Below are 22,047 nucleotides of genomic sequence, written 5' to 3'. Positions count from 1 at the left end.
ACACAAAAGATTAAAATTGAAAGAATGGAAAGAAAATATAGCCATAGTAATATAAAACAAAGTGGTCATTAGGCAGAAGACATAAGAGGAATATTTCATAGTGTTAAACCATCATACTCCAAGGAAGATAATGCAATTTCAAATCTGTATGAACCTTATAAATATAGCTTCAAATGGAAGATGCCTTAGAGGACTGGGGCGGGGAGGGTGGGGGGGGACTCGAGGGGGGGGAGTCAAGGAAGGGAGGGAATACAGGGATATGTGTATAAAAACAGATGATTGAACCTGGTGTACCCCCAAAAAATAATAAAAAAAAATAATAAAATAAAATGCAAAAAAAAAATTGACAGACATAAAAGAAAAATAGGCAAATCTAAAAATAATATTAACATACCACTCTCAATAACATATGGAACCAATGGCCAAAAAATTAGTAAGAATATTGAAGATTTTCAACAGTACTTAAAAGTGTGATAAAATTTTTTTATTGAGAGCCCTTCCCCCTTCCATCAAAAATGGCAGAATTTGCAATTTCAGTTGTGCACGGGACATTTATCAATATTGACAATATACTGGGAAATAAGATACTGCTCAAAAATTTTAAAGTCTTAAAACCATCTGGAATATGTTCTCTGACTACAGTGGAAGTGATTAAAAATCAATAGTAAACAGATAATTTGAAAATCACCTCATGTAACGGAGTTATACAAAGACACTTCTAAAATCTCTAGGGCTAAAGAAGAAAATAATTGCTACTTCCTAATACCATACACAAAAATAAACTCAAAATGGATTAAAGACCTAAATGTAAGGCCAGACACTATAAAACTCCTAGAGGAAAACATAGACAGAACACTCTATGGCATATATCAAAGCAAGATCCTTTTTGACCCACCTCCTAGAATCATGGAAATAAAATAAAAAATAAACAAATGGGGCCTAATGAAACTTAAAAGCTTTTGCACAGTGAAAGAAACCATATACAAGACAAGAAGACAACCCTCAGAATGGGAGAAAATATTTGCCAATGAAGCAATGGACAAAGGATTAATCTCCAAAATATATAAGCAGCTCATGCAGCTTAATACTAGAAAAGCAAATAACCCAATCCACAAATGGGCAGAAGACCTAAGTAGACATTTCTCCAAAGAAGACATGCAGTTGGCTAACAAACACATGAAAAGATGCTCAACATCACCAATCATTAGAGAAATGCAAGTCAAAGCCACAATGAGGTATCACCTCACATCGGTCAGAATGGCCATCATCAAAACATCTAGAAACAATACATGTTGGAGAGGGTGTGGAGAAAAGGGAACCCTCCTGCACTGTTGGTAGGAATGTAAGTTGGTACAGCCACTATGGAAAACAGTTTGGAGGTTCCTTAAAAAACTAAAAATAGAACTACCATATGACCCAGCAATCCCACTACTGGGCATATACCCAGAGAAAACCATAATCCAAAAAGAAACATGTACCATAATGTTCATTGAAGCACTATTTACAATAACCAGGACACAGAAGCAACCTAAATGCCCATCAGCAGATGAATGGATAAAGAAGATGTGGCACATATATACAATGGAATAGTACTCAGCCATAAAAAGGAATGAAATTCAGTTATTTGTAATGAGGTGGATAGACCTAGAGTCTGTCATACAGAGTGAAGAAAGCCAGAAAGAGAAAAACAAATGCTGTATGCTAACTCATATACATGGAATCTAAAAAAATGGTACTGATGAACTCATTGACAGGGCAAGAATAAGGATGCAGATGTAGAGAACGGACTTGAGGACACAGGGTTGGGAGGGGGCAAAGGGGAAGCTTGGATGAAGTGAGAGTAGCATTGACATATATATGCTACCAAATGTAAAATAGCTAGTAGGAAGTAGCTGCCTCACATAGTGAGATAAACTTGATGACGGGTGATGATTTAGAGGGCCATGATAGGGAGGGTTGGAGGGAGTCGCGGGAGGGAGGGGATATGGGGATATATGTATAAATACAGCAGATTCACTTTGGTGTACCTCAGAAACCAGCACAACAGTGTAGAGCAATTATATTCCAATAAAGAGCTTAAAAAATTATGCAAAGCAATATTGACGCACAAGAAAAGTCCATGGAAATTACATGAGAATACATTAACAAAACACACTGTATTCTATTAACTAAACATTACCTGAATAAATTAATATATTTGTATAACATTAAGAAAAAACAAAAAAAGAATTGCTAATCCAAGATATTTTGAACTGAATTAAAATGGCAATATCATCTATCAAAAGATTTGAAATGTGCTTCTGCTTGCAGTCAGAAGCAGTAGGGCACAGTCATCACTCCTGCTGTGACAATTAGAGAGTAAAAAAAGGATAAACTGTAAACATCATATTTTTAAAGACATGAGGACAGGTGGAAACCATGAGCAGTAGATGAATTAATGAAATCTCCCAGAGAGAAAGCCTTTTTTAGATGAACTGCTAGTTTCTGACCGTTTTGGTTCCTGGGAGCATTTGATAATTTTGAATACAGATTGGGGCTTAGACCTGGCTCAATCTCCACTGGGGGAAAAGAAACCAGAGGACTTTTGGCATTTGTACGGAGCTGGACTGAAATCAGAATGAACTCTGAAGGCAAGACGGGCTTTTCTCATGGAAATTTCTGAAGGTCTGGAATGGGGAAGGAGGCTGCGCTTGGGCCAAAGCAGGGGGAAGTCTTTCATAGTATTGCATTGCTTACGAATCAAAGACGTGCTCTAAGGAAGGGCTTCCATGATCCCATAGCCCATTCCTTCTTCAGACACCTACAGAGTTTGAACCTTCATCAGGCAGGAGGCTAAAGACTGAAGATCGAAGCTTTGAAATGTCAGAGCTCAAGGAACAGAGATTCTTGTGAAATCAATCACAAGCTTCATAGGGCTATGCCTGAAGGACCAAGGTGACACGGATGTGGACAGAATCCTAAGGCAAGTTCAGTTCTTGTTGGACCCAGCCTAAAACTTGGTTGGATTGAGGTGATCATCTCTTTACCTTTATTTACCTAAGAGAAGAAAGGGGAAACCCTCTGGAGAAAAATATCTTGAGTTTCATTTTATTTTATAACAATGTTTAGCACAAAATAAAAATTTGCTAGACATGTGGAGAGACAGAAAGAAAAATGTGACAGATAATTAAGAGTACACAGCAGAGCTTAAGAGACATGGGAGGCGGAGATATTCAAAGATCTAATGCTTATATACCTGGAATCTGAGAAGAGGAGAGAAAGAACGAAGCAGAATTATTTGGTGAGATCAAGGCTGAGAATTTTCCTAAACTGATGAAAGACTTTAAAACAGTATAATAGATACATTGTTTTACATGCGTGCAATCAGACACTGTATAGCAATAATGCTGTAATGTGAATCACAGTGTTGAATATATAAGTTTCAAAGCCATAGAATACTAATGTATATTATCAGAAGTCAGGATAATTGTCACCTTTGGGAGCAGGGAGTGGGTATTGGTTGGAGAGGTATATTTTAGGGTTTTGTGGAGTATGGTTTTAGTAGGACAATTTGCTACCCTCTAAAAAATGAGGATCAGGCTAGTAGTTTAAAAAGGGAAGAATGGATTTCAAACAGATAATACTGTCTTCTCTGCCATAAGCCCCAACGTGTTGATTTTGGTTGGCTGTTTCACGATACTGAGTGAAAAGCCTGTGCTGCAGACTGAGGGATAGAGGTACAGATGTGAATTATCTGTTTGTTCCAGGAAATCATTGCCTAGGAAGATGTTAAAATAATTTAAATAGGAAAAAAATTCACTTTTTGATTCAGGAAAGTCTTGCCATTCAGTTTAACTGGGCAGCGACCATTAGTTCCTCTGGGACATATGAAATTAATAGAATGTTCTAATAGATTTTTCACCTGGGCAAACAGCTCAGTTATCAGACAGCGAGCAGAGCTTGCTGCAGGAAGCTCTCTTCACCTTACTGTGTTTACCAATCCCACATTATTAGGTCACAAATATTGCCCAGTCACAATTTATCCCCCACCTGGAAAATTCTGCCTTAAACCACTTGAACCCAACCTCCCCAGACGTTCAAGTAACTCTCCATCCACATTCCTGCTCTTAGACAATATTGATATCTGTCTGTGTGGTGCTCTCCCTACGGCAGTTAAGTCTAATAAAGTTGACTTTAAGACACACTTACAGACACAGATATAAATCAAGGTATACATTTATATGTGTCTCTATGTATATTATTCTGGTGATCTTTTTGGTAATTGCCCATCAAAAATCCCTTTTCACAGGCTCATATGAGCAGCTCATTAGTATGCTGCTGTTTGCAAAGTATATATGCATTTTAGGCAGTCCCTTTTATTTTTTTTTAACATATCCAAGAAATCTAAGAACTTGTGCTGTATCCCCATTCACTTTACCCTAAAAAATCAAAAACCTTGGTGAAATTCCTGGACAAAATAAACTTCTTAAGGATCTTAAGGGATTTCTGTGTGGAGGGTAGACTTTTATGGAGAGAGGTGTAGGGTTTATATAAGTGCAAATGGAGAAGGGCATTGATGTCCTCTGGCGACTCTTTTTACTTTTGTGCTGTCACTCTTGCTGGTATGGAGGGCAGGACCTGGGAAGGGGTTCCTATTCTTAGGAAGCCCTGTCCACATTAAAGGCATAGAGTCAGGGGAGTAGGCTCCCCCAAAGGAGGCATAGACAGCCTGCTTGGCTCTTAAATTAAAAAAATGAGAAGGCATTTGATGTTCACACATCATCCAGGCTAGTTGATTAAAGGAGGCGACAAGGCTGCCTGCTAATAAATCTCTCCCTTCGCAGAGGTGTTCTTTTTACCGATACCCTTAGGACCCCAGCATGACTAAGAATTCCTGGTCGTAGCCACCAACTCAGAGAAGTGGCATTAAAGCTTTGACTCGTTTCATGTGAAGTGCCAGTCATTTGATAAGTCATGGTAATTAGAAGTGAACTTTCAAATCATTAAATTATTCAAGTGTAGGCAATTAGAAGTGCTTAAATTACCAACTGATCCAAATATTTTTTTCTGCTAAGAGGAACACTTCTGCATTAAAGGGCCATTACTCCCTGTTGTCACACAGTGTTAGTTTTAGCAGACACTTGTCCAGACTCGCACACGTTCACAAGAGTCGTTGGAAAGTTCCAGATTTCAGCAGCTATTACACAGGTGAAGCAAATATAACCTACACTTAAAGAGACTACGTAGCCACAGCGGATCTCATCTTGGAGCACTGTTTTTTACAACTGAAATAGTGATTATTGTTAGAGCTGGTAATTCTGATAACCTAACACAATATGTCACAAGACGAACACCTTAATGCCTGTAAGATTTTTTTTTAATAAATTTATTTATTTATTTAGTGGCTGTGTTGAGTCTTCGTTGCTGCGTGCAGGCTTTCTCTAGTTGCCGCAAATGGGGACTACTCTTCGTTGTGGTGTACGGGCTTCTCTTTGCAGTGGCTTCTCTTGCTGTGGAGCACAGGCTCTAGGCGCGTAGGCTTCAGCAGTTGCGGTGCACAGGCTTAGTTGCTCCTCGGCATGTGGGATCTTCCTTGACCAGGGCTCGAACCTGCGTCCCCTGCATTGGCAGGCAGATTCTTAACCACTGTGCCACCAGTGAAGCCCTAATGCCTGTTAAGGTCTTGTGTGTTGAGTATCATAAAATTCAGCTATAGTCAATTTAATTACTAAAACTAGAAAGTGATGTCATATTTATTCAAAATTTGTCATTTTGATTTTCAAACCTGTTTTAAAACCCAGATTTTAAAGCTTTGTGGATATCATACATTATGCATTTTGCTCTTTCTAACCTCATAGAATTTCTGGAAGTTGATGACATCTTTTGACTTATCCCCAAACAAATAAGGCAAAAGTAAAAAATCAATTTTAATACTGTTTTGAATTTACTTGCAGACCAGATCTTGAGCTCACATGAATCCATAACCTAAATATAAAGTATGTTTTGATAGACTATTGCATAGACTTCTGACAGTGATGAAAAATTTATTTAACAAATAGTGCAAAATTAAGATTTCTTTTAAGTCATTATGGTTATGTAATGCACGTAATTGGGATTTATCTCATTAAAGTGGGATATTTAGAAGAACATAAATGGTATATGACCACATTCAAATGGCACAGTTTACATAGAGACGATGGTGAAGAGGACCTTGACAAGATAGGATTCTCGTTGGCTACTATAAAGGGTGTAGAAGTTCCAGACTATAGGTTGTCTGATTTCTGTCCTTCCCAAAGGCATCTGGAAAATCCATATGATTAAGTGGGAGCTGAAAGCTGTGGCATAATCTGCAGACCAAGCCAGGGAACCTAGTTCAAGGTTGCCTCAGCCTGGAAATTGCAGGAGTGGCCTTAAGGGTAAGCATTAGCCCACCCATCAATGGATGAGCTACCATGAATTAGAGCAGGAGCTGAGCTTATTACCATAATTGATGGAGTAGTGGGAAGGCACAAAGTCATCAGAGGGTTTTATTATAGTCTCTGAAATGCTTCTCTTTAATTTGTTTATTAAAGAAACAATGTCTGAATATATGTGATATGCATCGAGGGACACATTATGAATACTGAATGGTCTCTGGCCTCAGATAAATTACAGTCTGGCTTAAAAAACAGCACCTTTTTTCAGTTTCAGTGATTCTCGCCTGACAGGTATAAATTCAGGGCTCAGGGAGTACATGGAGGGAGAAAACACTCTGAATGTTGCAGAAACACCTGGAAGGCAGCACATGGAACAGGAGTGTTCATGTTATAGCATTAAGGGAAAGGTGGTTTGAAATGTGCAGAATAAGTAAAATCTGGATAATGGTGTAAGCAGAGGGCTGATGTCCACTGGAGAAAGACTGATTGGTGCTCCTGGTAGGTGATAATTGTTGGAGCAGGACCTGGTCCAGACAGGAAGGACTGGACAAATTTTACAGTTAGACACTCATTGTAGTAGATAAATTTCCTCTTTTTAAAATACAAAGATAGGCTGGTTAAACATATATTATGTCAAATATCTTAATAAGGTAAGTGAAACTCAGGTGCATGGTAGGAACTTAGGAAACTTTTCTTGACTTTTATCTAAAAGCAAAGCTTCTCAGCTCTGTGAGATATTGCCTCCAGGAGACATTTGCAAATGACTGGAGACATTTTGTTTGTCACAATTGGAGAAGGGACACTATTGGCATCTAGTGGGTAGAGACTGAGAATGATACTATTTCTGTGAATTCTGTGAAGTCTTTATTCCTTTTAATGGCACTGTTGTTTAGATCCTAGAGATCACTAGTGACCTTTCTGAATTGGTAATCACTGTACAAAAAAGCCCTTAACATTTAAGATAAGATATTCAGTAACTGCTTAATGGTGACTACACACAGATTTATGCTTTTTGCTCTGATTCATCATCTCCTGATCAATGTTTTTTTACATAATTGAAGTACCAACATTCCCCTGGGTTTAATGTTAACTAATAATACATCCCTGGTCTTTGAGAAATATACACATCAATGATCCCCTTTGCTTCTCTGTAATGTTGCTGGCAACTCCTAGTGACTAAACTTAACAATACTATGTAGTTCATGCTTCTAAACTAATACTCAAACTCAAAAAAGTTATTGAGATTAATATAATTTAATTATTTAATTGAGGCAGGCACACAAGTTCTAAAGACAGCATAGATAGAAAAACAAACTAGGTAATTTTGAAATAATGAATAAATTGCACCCTAAAAGTTTACATTTACAATCCTGGATTAAGAATACCTCTTCTCAAGGAAATAATTTTGGAAATAAAGGTTAAATTTTTATGCTTACCTAAAAGGAATGCTTATGGCATAAGGAACATGGTTTCTAGGTCTAGAAAGTTCTGTTCTCTGGGGCCTAAATCCTTACTCTGCTGAGCACTGTACCCCTAAATTTTGGTCAAACTTTGTTTTAACCCAAATGATGAATCTGGTGAAAACCACAGTATATATGGGAAAATAGAGAATAGATAAGAAAAAAACATTTAATTTACATCAGTTTAGAATATGACCACAAAACGACAGAAATAGCAAGAGATATTAAGTCATTTAAGAAAGGAAAAGTATAAGAAAATCAGTGTGGAGCACACTCAGCTGACGATTGATGCACCAAATATAATTCTAGTTATTGTAATGAAATCAGTGGTTAGAAAATGATCACTCTTGTGGAAATACTGAAAGCTGTCATAAAGCTGATAATGGCAACCTCGAGAGTTGGAGACTACCAGACATTAGTTGCTAAGAATTTAGAAGAAAAATGTTTAGATATATGTATTAAGTATATGATAATATTGCTATCACACATTAACTCAATATTTGCTTATTGGACCTATTATTCATTAAACAGGAAAGACTAGCATGAAATATAGGTGGAGTAAATGGTGGTTATTTAAAATTTACATTTGAGTCAACTCTGTAGTCCTGTGCTCTGTACATCTAATCATTTTCTTTATATTTGTATATATATATACAAATGTCAACAAATTAAATTTAATAAATGTCTTCTCTCTTCATTTAAGTCAAACACATGGTGAAGTGAATCTACTGTACATTGACAGTTTAACCTAGCTCTTACATCTTCTTTATACCAGAAAAGCTAAAGTTTATGGTGGAATTCTCAGAAAAAACTTTAAAATGCTTAGATGAAAGTAACACACAGCCACACACCTGTGCCTGCTCACCTACACAACGCTGCCGTACTGAGGATGCAGAGGGAAGCCAGATCACTGACACACTTAAAATCCCCTTCCTTCCTTGTCAAACATCTGTCAATAACTTGGATATTTCATACATTAATTGTTTTGTAATCAGGAACGTCAGTTAAAATTAACCTAGAAGGCATATGTAGATGGATCATATCTAATTAAAATAATTTCATAATCAAAATTGACTAGAATGTGTAATAAACAAATTTTAAAAGCATACATTTTAATTGATTTTATTTGGGGAAATGAGTACATTTTACTTGAGAGAAGCCTTGAATAAGGATAATAATTGTTGACATAAATAATACAAGGTTCTGCTTGAATTCTTTTCGCAAGTAAGACAAAGGAAAGAAGAAAATGTATGTGGTCTGGTGGCCAGGGAAGAACAGTGAACTAAAGTGCTCTTAGAAATCAGCCTAGTGGGTCAAGGGTGTCTTTCAAATTTGTCAGCGTATCATGACTTCGGGTTGATCTCTCTGGCTTATTGAAAACAGGAAAAATTCTTGTTATGAATTAACTAAAAATCCTTGTTTTTACTCTTCCCAAAAGCAACTACTAGCCAGAAAGCATACACACAAGATTTGTCAACATGTTTGCTTTAAGAAATCTTAAAAGAATCTAGAGAAAAAAGACAAGGTATCTTCAAATGAACAACAGGAAGGCTACAACTGACTTCCCTACAGAAGCCGGGGAAGCTGAAGGCAGCAGAATCGTATCTTCAAAGGGAGGAAAGCAGATTTCTGTCAACTTCGAATTCCAAAGCCATCAAGATATCATTCAAAAAAGGAGGATTAAAAGAAGACATTTTCAGGAAAATAAAAACTAAGAGGATAGGATGTTACTAGAAGAACTTTATTAAATAAATATATAGTTTTGGGGGGAGGAGCACAATAAGGCCAGATGAAAGGTTGAAGATGCCAATTTAAAGGAAGAGCATTGGGGGACCTCCCTGGCAGTCCCATGGTTAAGACTCTGCCTTCCAATGCAGGGGGTGTGGGTCCGATCCCAGGTCCGGGAGCTAAGATCCCACATGCCTCAGGGCTAAAAAAGAAAAAACATAAAACAGAAGCAATACTGTAACAAATTCAATAAAGACTTTAAAAATGGTCCACCACAAGAACAACAAAAAAGTAGGAGAATTGGAAATGATAAATATATCAATAAATATGAATGAATATTTTCTATTAAAAATGATGTTGACAAAGACTTCTGGAATTAAAGAGAATTAAGTCACTTGACAAAGGTAGGTTGTAAAGTCAAGAGGACAAATGAGATGAAAGTGGTTGAGGATCATTACCTGCCATGGGAAGTAGTAAAAGTCCTAAACATTGATAAGTCAAGAATGCATGTTATAATTTCTGGGTTGCCACTGAAAAGCATAGTAAATGAATCTCGTAGTCTTATAAATTTTGCAAATCCAGCAAGCTAATGGGAGAGTAAAATAGAATGATAAAAAATAATCAAACCAAGAGAAGTCAAAGAAAAGAAGGATAGAAAGGCGAGACTAAAGGAAAGGGAGGTGAATTCATACCCAAATAAGTAGTTAGTTAAATACAAATGGGCCGGATGCTCTAATTAAAGGACGATCTTAGATTGGAGGCAGGCATCTGGACTGCAGAGACTACGACATTTGAAAATACTAGACAGTACCGATCTAGACTGTAAGACAGGATTGCACTGAAAAAAATCTACTCATGGCTCTATAACTCAAGGATATGTGCACAAATATTTCTAAAATTTGTTCATACAGCATAGCTGAACTTTACCTGTGCAGTTTCTCCAAAAGTATAGAGTATGAACAATTGTAGGTGACATTCTAGATCTGCATCTACAGCCGACTACTCAAAATAGCAACTTTCATCTTCCAGTTGAATTCTAAATTTTCAGGCTGAATTGCACCCCCTTCCCAGTTTCTCATGTGGCTCCTCTCACATTCCCTGTATCATTAATAGCATCATTCACCCAGTTACCAAAACTCAAGATTTGAGTGCAACAAAAAATATTTCATTTTTTCCTCCAGCCTCCTTACTCCCACAAAACTGCTTATAATGAATCTTCAGCCTATTCATTTTGCTTGGAGCTATTTCAATTAGGGACCTGTCACAACAGCTTTGAGTGAGTCGCTAAAGAGAAAGAATATGGACCTCAATCTGTTCACTTCCTAGGCAACATTTCTACCCTTTTCTTGCAATATTTGAATTCTACATGCTATAAAATATGGACAGTGGGATGGCCTTTGTCAAGTTAAACACTTATCCCCAAATATTTGGGGAGCTATGTTTCTTCTAATGAGGATTTCAAGTTACATCAACTTGAAATATAAAATCCTTAAAAAATAAAAATCTTTGATTTTATACTGACATGGAAAATAAGATATACTGCATGTATATACATATAAATTCATGTTGGTGAATGTGTACAAATCTATGACATAATTTTGAAGATGAGAAGATAAGAAAAAGCTTAGTCTTAGGAACAGAGAGGTGTGTTGGTACACTAAAATGAATTATTCGCCCCATCACTAGATCCATGGGAAAGAAATTCCATGGAAAGAAATACCACTATGAGCTCATCTACTTTTCTTACTTCTAAAGTAGTAGGATTCCCAGTGGAGGCTTTCATCTGATTCGAATTCACATGCATATACTTGTCTGTCTGATATTCCTGCTTGGTCGATTAGCAAAATACAAATAAACTGAACAAACCCAACGTTAAATTAATATTCTCCTCAATTCACCAACCCAATTCCATGCCAAGGAGACTCTTAGGCAAATCAGCATTGCTATGTCCCCCTCACACATATAACAAGAATTATGTTATCTTCCATTCTCCTGGCCAATGTCAAGTTGTTCTTGGGAGCACAATTATTTCGTGCACACGATGTCCTCACCAAATTATACATTTTTTAGAGACTCTGATAGGCCTGATACCAATGCATGTAATGTCCATTTTAGGTTATTGAAACAGATGGAATAAAGTTATATAATACAGAATTTTCAGACAATATATTAAAATGGTCAATTTGTGGACCATAAAACTTCCCAGCATTCCTGTCACTTTCAAGTCTATTCCCAAATCATGAGACAGGAGAGAATTCCTTCATTGTATTGACCTCATTATTTTAGAATGAGCATCCAACATCTAGGTCAAATCTCTCTCTCTCTCTCTCTCTCTCTGTCTGTCTCTGTCTCTCTAGCTCTCTCTGTCTCTCTCTTCCTACCCTCTCTGACACAAGAACACACAAACACAGAGACACACACACACATGCACAGAGAGAGAGTGGGAGAGAGAGAGAGAATCACATGGAACTGTACTGAAGCAAATCTCGCATTGCAGTGAACACTGTAAAGAAGGAATAATACAAAGCAATAAAACAATGCAGGGTAAGGAAAGAAAGGTAGACGTGGAAGAAAGAAAAATACTATCATTTCTTTGTTTCTTCTAATCTCTTTTTCTGCTCTCTTTACTACAATTACAATATACATGTAAATATCCACTATACCGATTCATTAGATTTAATGAGCTAGATAACATTTTAATTTTAGAGAAACAATTATGCCATGAATACACATTTTGAATAGCCATATTTCATGTTTATGAAGACAAAATTAATTCCTTTCATTGATATTAGCACTGAAGACATTTAGTGTACAAATTGCAACTCCATTTTAAAAACATTATCATTGTAGTTATTAGACTAATCTGTTTCTTATGTAACTGTAATTCTGGAGTGCCTGAAAGAAGTTGTGTTTAAAAAAGTTATATGTAACAAATCCTAAAACAATCTCTCTCTTTGTCTCTGTCTCTGTCTCTCTGTCTCTCTCTCCTTCTCTATCTTTCTCTTTAAACTTTGTTGATTAAAACATGGGTGCCTTTCCTGACTTAGATTGACAAGGTGTCAGAGTTTTGATAAACTGTTTATGTTCTGAATATGGTTGCAATGTAGGTAGGAGGAAACGTAGAAACCTTTGGGAGAAGTGAATGTCTCCTTGAATATAAAGTAGGTAATGCTGCAGCCATGGTAAAAAAATGATATAGAAAGAAAATATATGGAATCTTTGACTCTAATAAAAATAATTACTTGAAAAAACCAATCATAGTGGAAACTTCTAAAAATGAATACTTTATATGCAATAAACAATCCTCCAGGTCATGGATGTAGTCAACCAAAGACTGCAAATATAGGTCACGGATTGAAATACAGTCACCACTGGAGTAGAATTGAGACAGGATTTGATGCCAGCATATCAAATAAGTCTTGCAAGGTGAAGGATAAATTTCTTTAGCTTTGGAAATTACTGTAACGACTTAATTGCTATGAAGTTACTGCTGCCGTGAGCACTGGGGCAATGGAGAGGACTTCTACGGACATCCTTCATTTTAGGAAAAAGGTAAAATGATTCATTGCTTCAAAATTGGTTCACTTAAAGTTTCCAGTCAGTTTCTCCCATAAAATCTGAATGCAGCAATACACTAAGGAATTCTTTGTAAATGTCAAGGTATAGCACTAACATTTGATTGCAGTTACTATAATTATTTCTCCAGCTCCGGAGTATGAGAGGTTTCTATTGTCACAGTATGCAAATGTGAGAGAATATTAAACAATTACACAGTTATTTATGACCCTGATATACTTTATTCCTTTTGGTGGCTAGAAAAATTACTTCACTTTTTCAGATTTTTCAGACTCTTTCAGATTTTTCAGATGCATATATACTTTTTAGAATACACGCATATGTGTTAGAAGACTTACGTGGAAAATTGCACACCCAAAAAGTATACTTAGAACAACATACTGTGTACACTGAAATTTCATCTGATTCATTCACAGGGGAAAAATTTCATCTGAGATTGCTTGGGTCTTTTTTATTTTAGGAAAATCAGAGTAGTATTCAGGTTACCTATTTTTCCACAATTATTATGACTATTTCAGCATATGTCTTTGAAATATTAATTGAGTCCTCCTTCAATATTATTTTACATCTTGTAGACCCTTTGCCTCATTCAGGCAGTCGGGTTTCCTACCTTCATCACTTCGGGGAAGGGATGACAGAACAGATTATAGAGCTAATTCTTATTGCTCTTTGCTCTAAAAATCTTGATATAAGGAGGAGGGAGTTAGGGACAAGTTTCTAGGTTCGGATAACATATTTTAGGGAATACTTAGTGAGGGCTTCCTGGTCCTGAGTCAGGAAAATGATCCCCTGGGTTGGCAGGACTGAGTTTAGGTGAACGGTTGTGGATATTGAACAGGCACTCACTGTGTTATTTGGGAAAGAGACAGTAAGCGCGGCACTGCTCCGCCCCCCCCGCCCCCCAAACCTGCTCACCCAGGAAGGGATCAATCCCAGGTCTGGTGAGAGGGGGGCGATCAAATGCTTTTACATGTTTGGAAAATCCAAGAGCGGAAGGAAAATGTACCGTCTCTCCAAGGCAGAGGCTCAACGATGTAGAAAGACTAAAGAAAAATGAGGACTTAGGAGTAGCTGAGAGATAAGAAGAGAGCTTGTGATTCAAGAGGATATCAGTTAGTGGGATCCAGGATCCAAGGCTCTCTATAGACATGCGTAAACACACACACACACATGTGTGTATATGTACGGTGTGTGTGAACCTACGCACATGCACATATACATATATATCAGTGGAGGTCAGTGAAGATGGACACTCACTGACCCTTTCACGGTTATCACTCACTCAATTGCCTGCAGGACTGCCAAAATCTTTGTTGCACATAAATCCCCTGGAATTTAATACAGCCACAGGGGAAGAGTAGGGGTGAGGATTAGAAATTGACCTAGTTTAAATTTCCACCATTCAACTAAATGGGAACTTGAAATAAAAATAAACTTTAGTTATTGGAAACAATAATTAAGAACGCTACATGAGTTTGTGTTTTAAGCTTCATGACTGTCAGTAAGGATAAAAATAATAGGACTTCCCTGGTAGCACAGTGGTTAAGAATCGGCCTGCCATATATAAAATAGAATATTACTCAGCCATAATAAAGAATGAAATTGAATTCTTTGTAATGAAGTGGATAGACCTAGAGTCTGTCATACAGAGCGAAGTAAGCCAGAAAGAGAAAAACAAATACCGTGTGCTAACTCATATACATGGAATCTAAAAAAATGGTACTGATAAGCCCAGTGACAGAGCAAGAATAAAGATGCAGATGTAGAGAATGGATTTGAGGACATGGGGTGGGGGGGGCAAAGGAGAAGCTGGGACAAAGTGAGAGAGTAGCATAGACATATATATACTACCAAATGTAAAATAGATAGCTCGTGGGAAGTTGCTGCATAACACAGGGTAATCAACTCGATGATGGGTGTTGCCTTAGAGGGGTGGGAAAGGGAGGGTGGGAGGGAGTTGCGGGAGGGAGGGGATATGGGGATATATGTATAAATACAGCTGATTCACTTTGGTGTACCTCAAAAACTGGCACAAGAGTGTAAAGCAATTCTAATAAAGAGCTTTAAAAAAGAAAAAGAAAAGAATCTGCCTGCCAATGTAGGGGACATGGGTTCCATCCCTTGTCTGGGAGGATCCCACAAGCCATGGAGCAACTAAGCCTGTGTGCCACAACTACTGAGCCTGCGCTCTAGAGCCCGCAAGCCACAAGCACTGAGCCTGAGTGCCACAACTACTAGAGCCCCTGCTCTGCAACAAGGGAAGCCACTGCACTGAGAAACCTGGACACCGCAATGAAGAGTAGCCCCCGCTCACCACAACTAGAGAAAGCCCACCTGCAGCAGCAAAGACACATTGCAGCCAATAAATAAATGAATAAATAAATTAAAAAAAAATAGAGACAGGAATCCATCTCAGCAGTCTCACAGAGTGTCTTAGGAAACACGGCCTCATGGTCCAGGATACACTAGCTGACAATTGTCAGATAGAGACACTTGCAACACGGTGGTGGCTCTAGAAGCTACTCCTCCAGGGGCAAGGCTCCCCTTCTCTGTGCTCTAGTGTTTCCAATTCATGGGGACTCAACTCTCCAATTTCTGGTTTGATAGCTTTTCCAATTATTGTGACTCATCTTCTTGCCTCAAGATCTTACTTCTTTGTCTGTGGGTGTCTTTTTGCTGCTTTTCTACCTTACATTTGCGTCCTTTTTTTTCTCCATTTGTTGATATTCAACCTTTCTTAGAAATTGATTTGGACAGGAAGCATACAGGATCGATTTCCTCTTTAGGGAGCATTCCTCTCAGGCCATCTATTTGATTAACCATGCCGTGGCCTAGACCTTTGGCTCCTGTGCTACCAAAACAGATACATTCTGCATAGGAAAACCTCTGGCTGGGTTTTAAGAGGCTTGGCACACAGGGATGGTTTAACTCTCCAACAGCTGTCAGGGTCTACATACACATTCTAAGTCTTGTCTGTCAGGCAGCAAGATTTAACAGCTTCAGAGAAGGCTCCCTGAAGTAATCCAGTAACAAGGGGTACATTCTCACCCTTACCTTCACCCCAAAGGGTTAGCAGTCCTGAGTTACCTGCAGGTGTTGTATCCAGAGGTGAGGAAGAACAGTTACAATAGGGGCTGAGCCAGATTCCAGGATTCCTATGTAAATTAACCCATTCATCCATTTATTCAAGTCTTACAGGTTTGGAGGTATGTCAATGACCCAAGATAAACATCCTGACCCAGTGCTTTAATTCATATTCCAGCAATGGAAGACAGGCCATACTCCATAAGCACAATAAATAAAAAAATACAGAGTCAGAAGGCAGTATGTGCTGAGGAAAATGGAAAAAGAACAATGAGGCAGGAGACACAAGAATTGCAGTTTATGAACACGGTGGTCAGTGTAAGCCTCATGGAGGTGATGGCATTTGAGTTCTCCTCTAGTTTTGTTCTGACCCTGTCTAGTGACCTCTGTGATGATCTCCTTATTTAGGAGAGGAAGAGGTGAGATAAACAAGAAACTCTATCCCTGATTCTTGAGCAAACTGGTTTCTGTTTTGGAACTTATGTCACAAACTGGGGAAAAAGCAGAATATCCTGACAGGATGGGAAGCTACCTTGCAACTTTTCAACCCTGGTAGGTTCAGGGTCAGATCAACCTGCTTTTGTTGTTTCTTGGGGCATAAAGCATAGCTAGGGCTCTAAAATATCACAGGGCAGGTTGAGAGAAATAGAAAATGTGTTTGACATCACCCCTTTCATGGGAACTCTGTAGATTTTAGTATGGTCTATTCTGATAACCTGGAAAAGTTAGTAGTTTCTCCAGATCTCACCCTGTGAGGTCAGAGTTCTCAAGTGATGAAGAATGCTCTATCTCCTTTTAAAAGAGTGGATCCAGGAAACTGCAGGTATTTAGTTTTGCTGAGTAAGGGTTTCACATCTGGGGGGAAATGTGTGAGTTGGCTGCTGCTTTTGCTGCTGTAACAAATAACCACAAACGTGGTGACTTAAAACAGCGCAGATTTAGTATCTTATTGTGCTGGAGGTCACAAGTCCCTGGTTGGTTGGTAGTGCTGTGTGCTTTCTGGAGGCTCTGAATATTGTCTGGAGGACCATCTGATTCTTTTCCAGCTTCTAGAGGAAAACGTTGGCATTATCCCAACCTCTGCTCTGTCATTGCATCTTCTCTCCCTCTGCTTCCATCATTACATCCTGTTCTCTGACTTTGACCCTCTTGCTTCCCTCCTATAAAGAAAGACCTCCGCTCTGGGATTACAGGGAACCCACCTGGGTAATTCAGGAAAATCTTAAGATCTTTAACTTTGATCTGCCAAGTCCTTTTTGCATTGTAAAATAATGTATTTGTATTCACAGGTTGCAGGGATTAGGACCTGGACACTTTTGGAGGGCTGTTTTTCAGTTTACCATAGGGAAAATGGCAGAGACAAACAGGTTCTTTATTTGTTCTTTTTCCAATTCATCACTCAATTTCCATTATAAACAATTGTTGAACAATCTAAAGTAGTCAAACTCATACAAATAAAAGTAGAATTGCTGGTTGTTGGGGGCTATGGGGAGGGGGAAATGGGGAATTGCCTATTCAATGGGTGCAGAATTTCAGCCACACAAGACGAAAAAGTTCAAGATTACACACACACACACACACACACACACACACACACACACACGAGAGTCTAAAATTATTCTCACTCTGGCTGTTGAATTTATAGAAGTTTTAATGTAACTGGAGTGCAGATAATGGTTAGAATACTGTACTGTACACTTAAAATCTTGTTAGGAGACTAGATCTCATGTTTTGTGTTTTTTTTGCCACAATAATAAAAAAGAGCACCAAATTAATGTGTGTTCTGGAAACCCACGTGCATTATTCTGGAGCAGGAACAGTGAGCTCCTTGAACATCAGCTCAATGTCCTACTTATTTGGCCTTGAATGACAAATTCCTTGGTCTCTCAACTTCTTTGTCTAGGGTTCTGCTGATCGTAAGTTAGGGGGCATAATGATATAATTTTCCAGTTCTGTAAAGAACCCAGGTCTCTCAATCCCTTGACTCCTTGGCTCTTAGGTCCTAGCTTTGTCTGAGTACTTGCCACACAGGCTACTTTGGTTGGATTCAAAGTTTCCAGTGAGGCAGACTTGGAGTTTCTTTTGGGCTCTTGAAGACCCAGTGAATATTCAGTTTTACCCAGAAAGACAGTGTTCATTTTGTTTCTGTTTTTTAATATTTGCTACCAGTACCTGTCATCTCAACAGCTAACTCAACAGTTTCTAGATTCAACCATCAGTACCATTGTCAATAATGGCAGTCTTAGAAAAGAGCAAGAAAAGAGCTGCCTTCCAAAATTCTCTCAGAGCCTCTCTAAGCAACCCAATAACACATTAGTTTTTCCAAAATAGTCCTGGTTTAGAGTTGTTTACCTGGAATAACTATAAACAGTTCTCTTTTCAGGATCCCTCTAAAGGACCCTGATTGATAATGAGTTATATGGTCAACTTACTTATCAATCTACTTGTACTATTTGGAAATAAGGAAGAATCTGTAATCAGATCATTGAAAATACTACAGGGAAACTCCAATCTGATAGTATTTTCACTCTTCAGTCTTTGAAATTCTTTATATTATGTTTAAGAATAGTCTGATTCTTTAACTGCCTTTAAAGGCTAGCAGTGACTAAATCTAATTTTCTTTTGACAAACACATCAAGTGAAACTCTCAATCAGTTGCCTTTATTTTGACCTTTGCACAAAACCCCACCCCCACTCCCACCAAAGTAATTAATTCAGCACCATTTTAACTTATACTGTGTGGTGCTCTCTAGGAAGCCTTGAAATTCATGACCAACCAAACTGCTGATAATTTAGAATTTGATTTTACTTGGTTGATAGTTGTATATTTTGGGTCTCATAATAATTGTTTGTTAGGTAAAAACATAAAATCAAATCATTTATACTACTCAGTGACTGGATTCAGAGTTTGGTTTGACTTCAATGAGGATTTTAAAATGAAATCTATTATCTTCTTCATCTTAAAACAAATCCACTGGTCCTTTCAAAAAGTATTTTACAAACTACAACATTAAAAAAAAAAACCCCAGATTTTCATGTCTATTTACTTCTAATTGTTTCATTTTTATTTATTTCCAGAAAGAAGAATCTATAGTAAAGTCAACTGGAACAATTTCTGAAGGAAAAGAGTTTAAAGAATTTATGGGAGACTTCCAGAATTATTTTCTCTAAGTAACAGAAGTTTAATTAGGCCCTTCATCTAAGAGGATTTTGCTTATAATTAAGCAGTGGTTCTCTTGTCTCGTCTATGAAACTCAGGCTACCAAACGTTTCCTGTGTGCCATCTCACTTCTGCTCAGTCGGCCATGCCCTCATTCTCTGCTGTATCAACCAACTTCACAAAGACAACTCAACAGCATCTTGTCTCATGCATACCATGTGTCAAAAGCTCTCAGTCCTTGACCTTCTCTGATGCTAGGTCATGGGCTCCCTAGGATCCAGCTGGCCAGTGACCCAGGCAGTTATCTGGAGTTGTTAGGGAGCTCATGCGCCAGCCCTTGACCAACAGGAAGTGGCAGTGGGTACTGGAGGATAAATACTCACCTTTCTGTCTCATCGCCTGTGAATTCTCTGATGCATTCTAATGGCTTCTCCTAGTCCCAGGGGGATCAAGACCCAGTTGCCCTCAGTGGTGATCAGCTTAAAAGACAAACCATTAAACTAGTTTTTCCACTTTCCATGTCTTAGTCTACCCAGTTTCCTATGGTGTCAATTTCCAAAATAAATTACTCATTTACATGTCCCTGCTCTTCTTTCTGGGGAAAAAACCAGGTCCAAGACTGAAGACCTCATTATCTGTTTCTTTCCTGTTGTTTTCTTTTGTGTCTTACTGATTCTTTATATCGTCTTTCCTTTTTTAACTTTCTTAAATCTTTTTCTTTCATTTTCACTTGACTTCCTATCTTTTAGGCGATAAAAAATGATTTGCAGTTATAAAGGGGCAACACGAGAGGTCCTTATGATGGTGTGAATGTTCTGTATCTTGATTGTGGTGGTGGATATGCGAACCTAAGATTATAAAACTGAACAGGACTAAATATACACACATACACATAAACACAAGTAAAATCTGAATAAGATCTGTGAATTGTATCAATATTAATATAATGGTTATGATTTTATATCATAGTTCTGCAAGATGTTACCATTGGAGGAAATTGGTAAAAGATGCATGAGATCACCCTGTATTGTTACCTACAACTGCATGTGCATCTACAATTATCTCAATAAACATTTAATTAAAGAAAAAACAATTGTGCTTTTCTTCAACTGTAGCCCCTCATTTACACACACATAGGAAGTGCATTCTTTTAGCAGGTTAATAACTAGGTTAAATACTTATATATGCATTTGTAAGAGCATCTCACTTAAATTATTAACTCATATTCAAGAGCCTTTTAGCTTTTAATTAAAAGCCATCTGTTAACTTCTGTGCTTCAAACATCCTGGAATCTAGTAGAAATAGTTACATATTATATACAGAATTAAATTATTTGAAAGAGCATTCTCATTTAGTGCTTTTAATATTTAGTAAGAAGGAAAGCATTACTAAGCTATTTGATCTGTGCTAACAGAATATACCTCCTCTAAAGGAAGCTGTATAACATTTGTTTAGTCTATAGCTTTTAATTTTCTTTTATTTGTTTATTTTTCATAAGGACATTTGTGCTCAGTCAAACCCACTGGAATGGTTTTCAAAGGAAAATATCATTGACCATTTACATTTGGAAAAAAAATGTCATCTGGCTGGATCAGCTAACTACCTGTCTCTCAAGAGTCCAGTTCAGAGACTGAATTTGTATTACATAAAAACGATGTTCTCTCTACCCTTAAAAGCAAATTAAGCATAGGACTATAACAATAATTCTACTTGCTATGCATCATAATTTTCAGGACCTCCTTTCTTCGGAATTATTTTATCAACTCAGGACAACTTTAGAAATAAAGGAAATAAAAAAACATAAACAAGTGCTTTCCCTTTTCTTATCTGTATAAAAACAAGTCTGCTACATTTTTCTGTAAGTGCTTACAATGAACCTCCACCCCAACACATGTCTAACCCACAAAGTTTGCATTGGTCGTCTTTCTCAAATGCTTTCTTTCCCTGTTTTAGTTACCCTTGGTCTATACCTTGACCTTCTGCTGCCTCTCTCAATAAATTCAGAACACAAGCATTTACCTGCAGCAAATGTGAATGGTTCCTCCGGAAATATAGCATCCAATAAAAACCAAAGCCAAAGGAAAGAGAAAGGTGAGGTCAGGTGTAATTTTCTCATCACAGCTTCCTTCACTTTTTCCTTTCAGCCTCAGACACTCTGTTCACCTCTGTCTATTTTTATGGCTAGATTAATTCTTCTATCTCAATGAGTCTGAATTTTCAGAATCATATGGTGGGGATGACCTTAAAAAGTGCTAACCTCCAAAAAGATGATGTGAAAAATGATAGCAAAATGAAAAAAAAATGTGACTTTGCAGACCAAGAAAATCTCTTAGAGATGATTTTACTCAACTTTCTAACTTTATAAAGAGGAAGGTGGAGATAGGGGAATTGAATGACATCATATTACGCTGTATCCTTCCAATCTTGGCTGTCAAATCCTCTAAGAGTTGCTTCAGCAGAACTGCAGACCCAAGGCCAACGATGTCCCAAGTCAGTGGAAGTATAAGAGATCCTAGGCTAAGTGCTGAATAATTCAGATTAAAATTAGAATTTCTAATGCTCAAACTTTGTATATCCATCCACTAGCAGCTGCATGCTGGGTTTTTACTCTGTTGCCAAGTCCTTGTTTAGTGCATTTCCATAG

Source organism: Hippopotamus amphibius, chromosome 15 (genome assembly GCF_030028045.1).
Source record: "Hippopotamus amphibius kiboko isolate mHipAmp2 chromosome 15, mHipAmp2.hap2, whole genome shotgun sequence".
Classification (NCBI taxonomy): domain Eukaryota; kingdom Metazoa; phylum Chordata; class Mammalia; order Artiodactyla; family Hippopotamidae; genus Hippopotamus; species Hippopotamus amphibius.
This window is presented reverse-complemented; position numbering follows the sequence as displayed.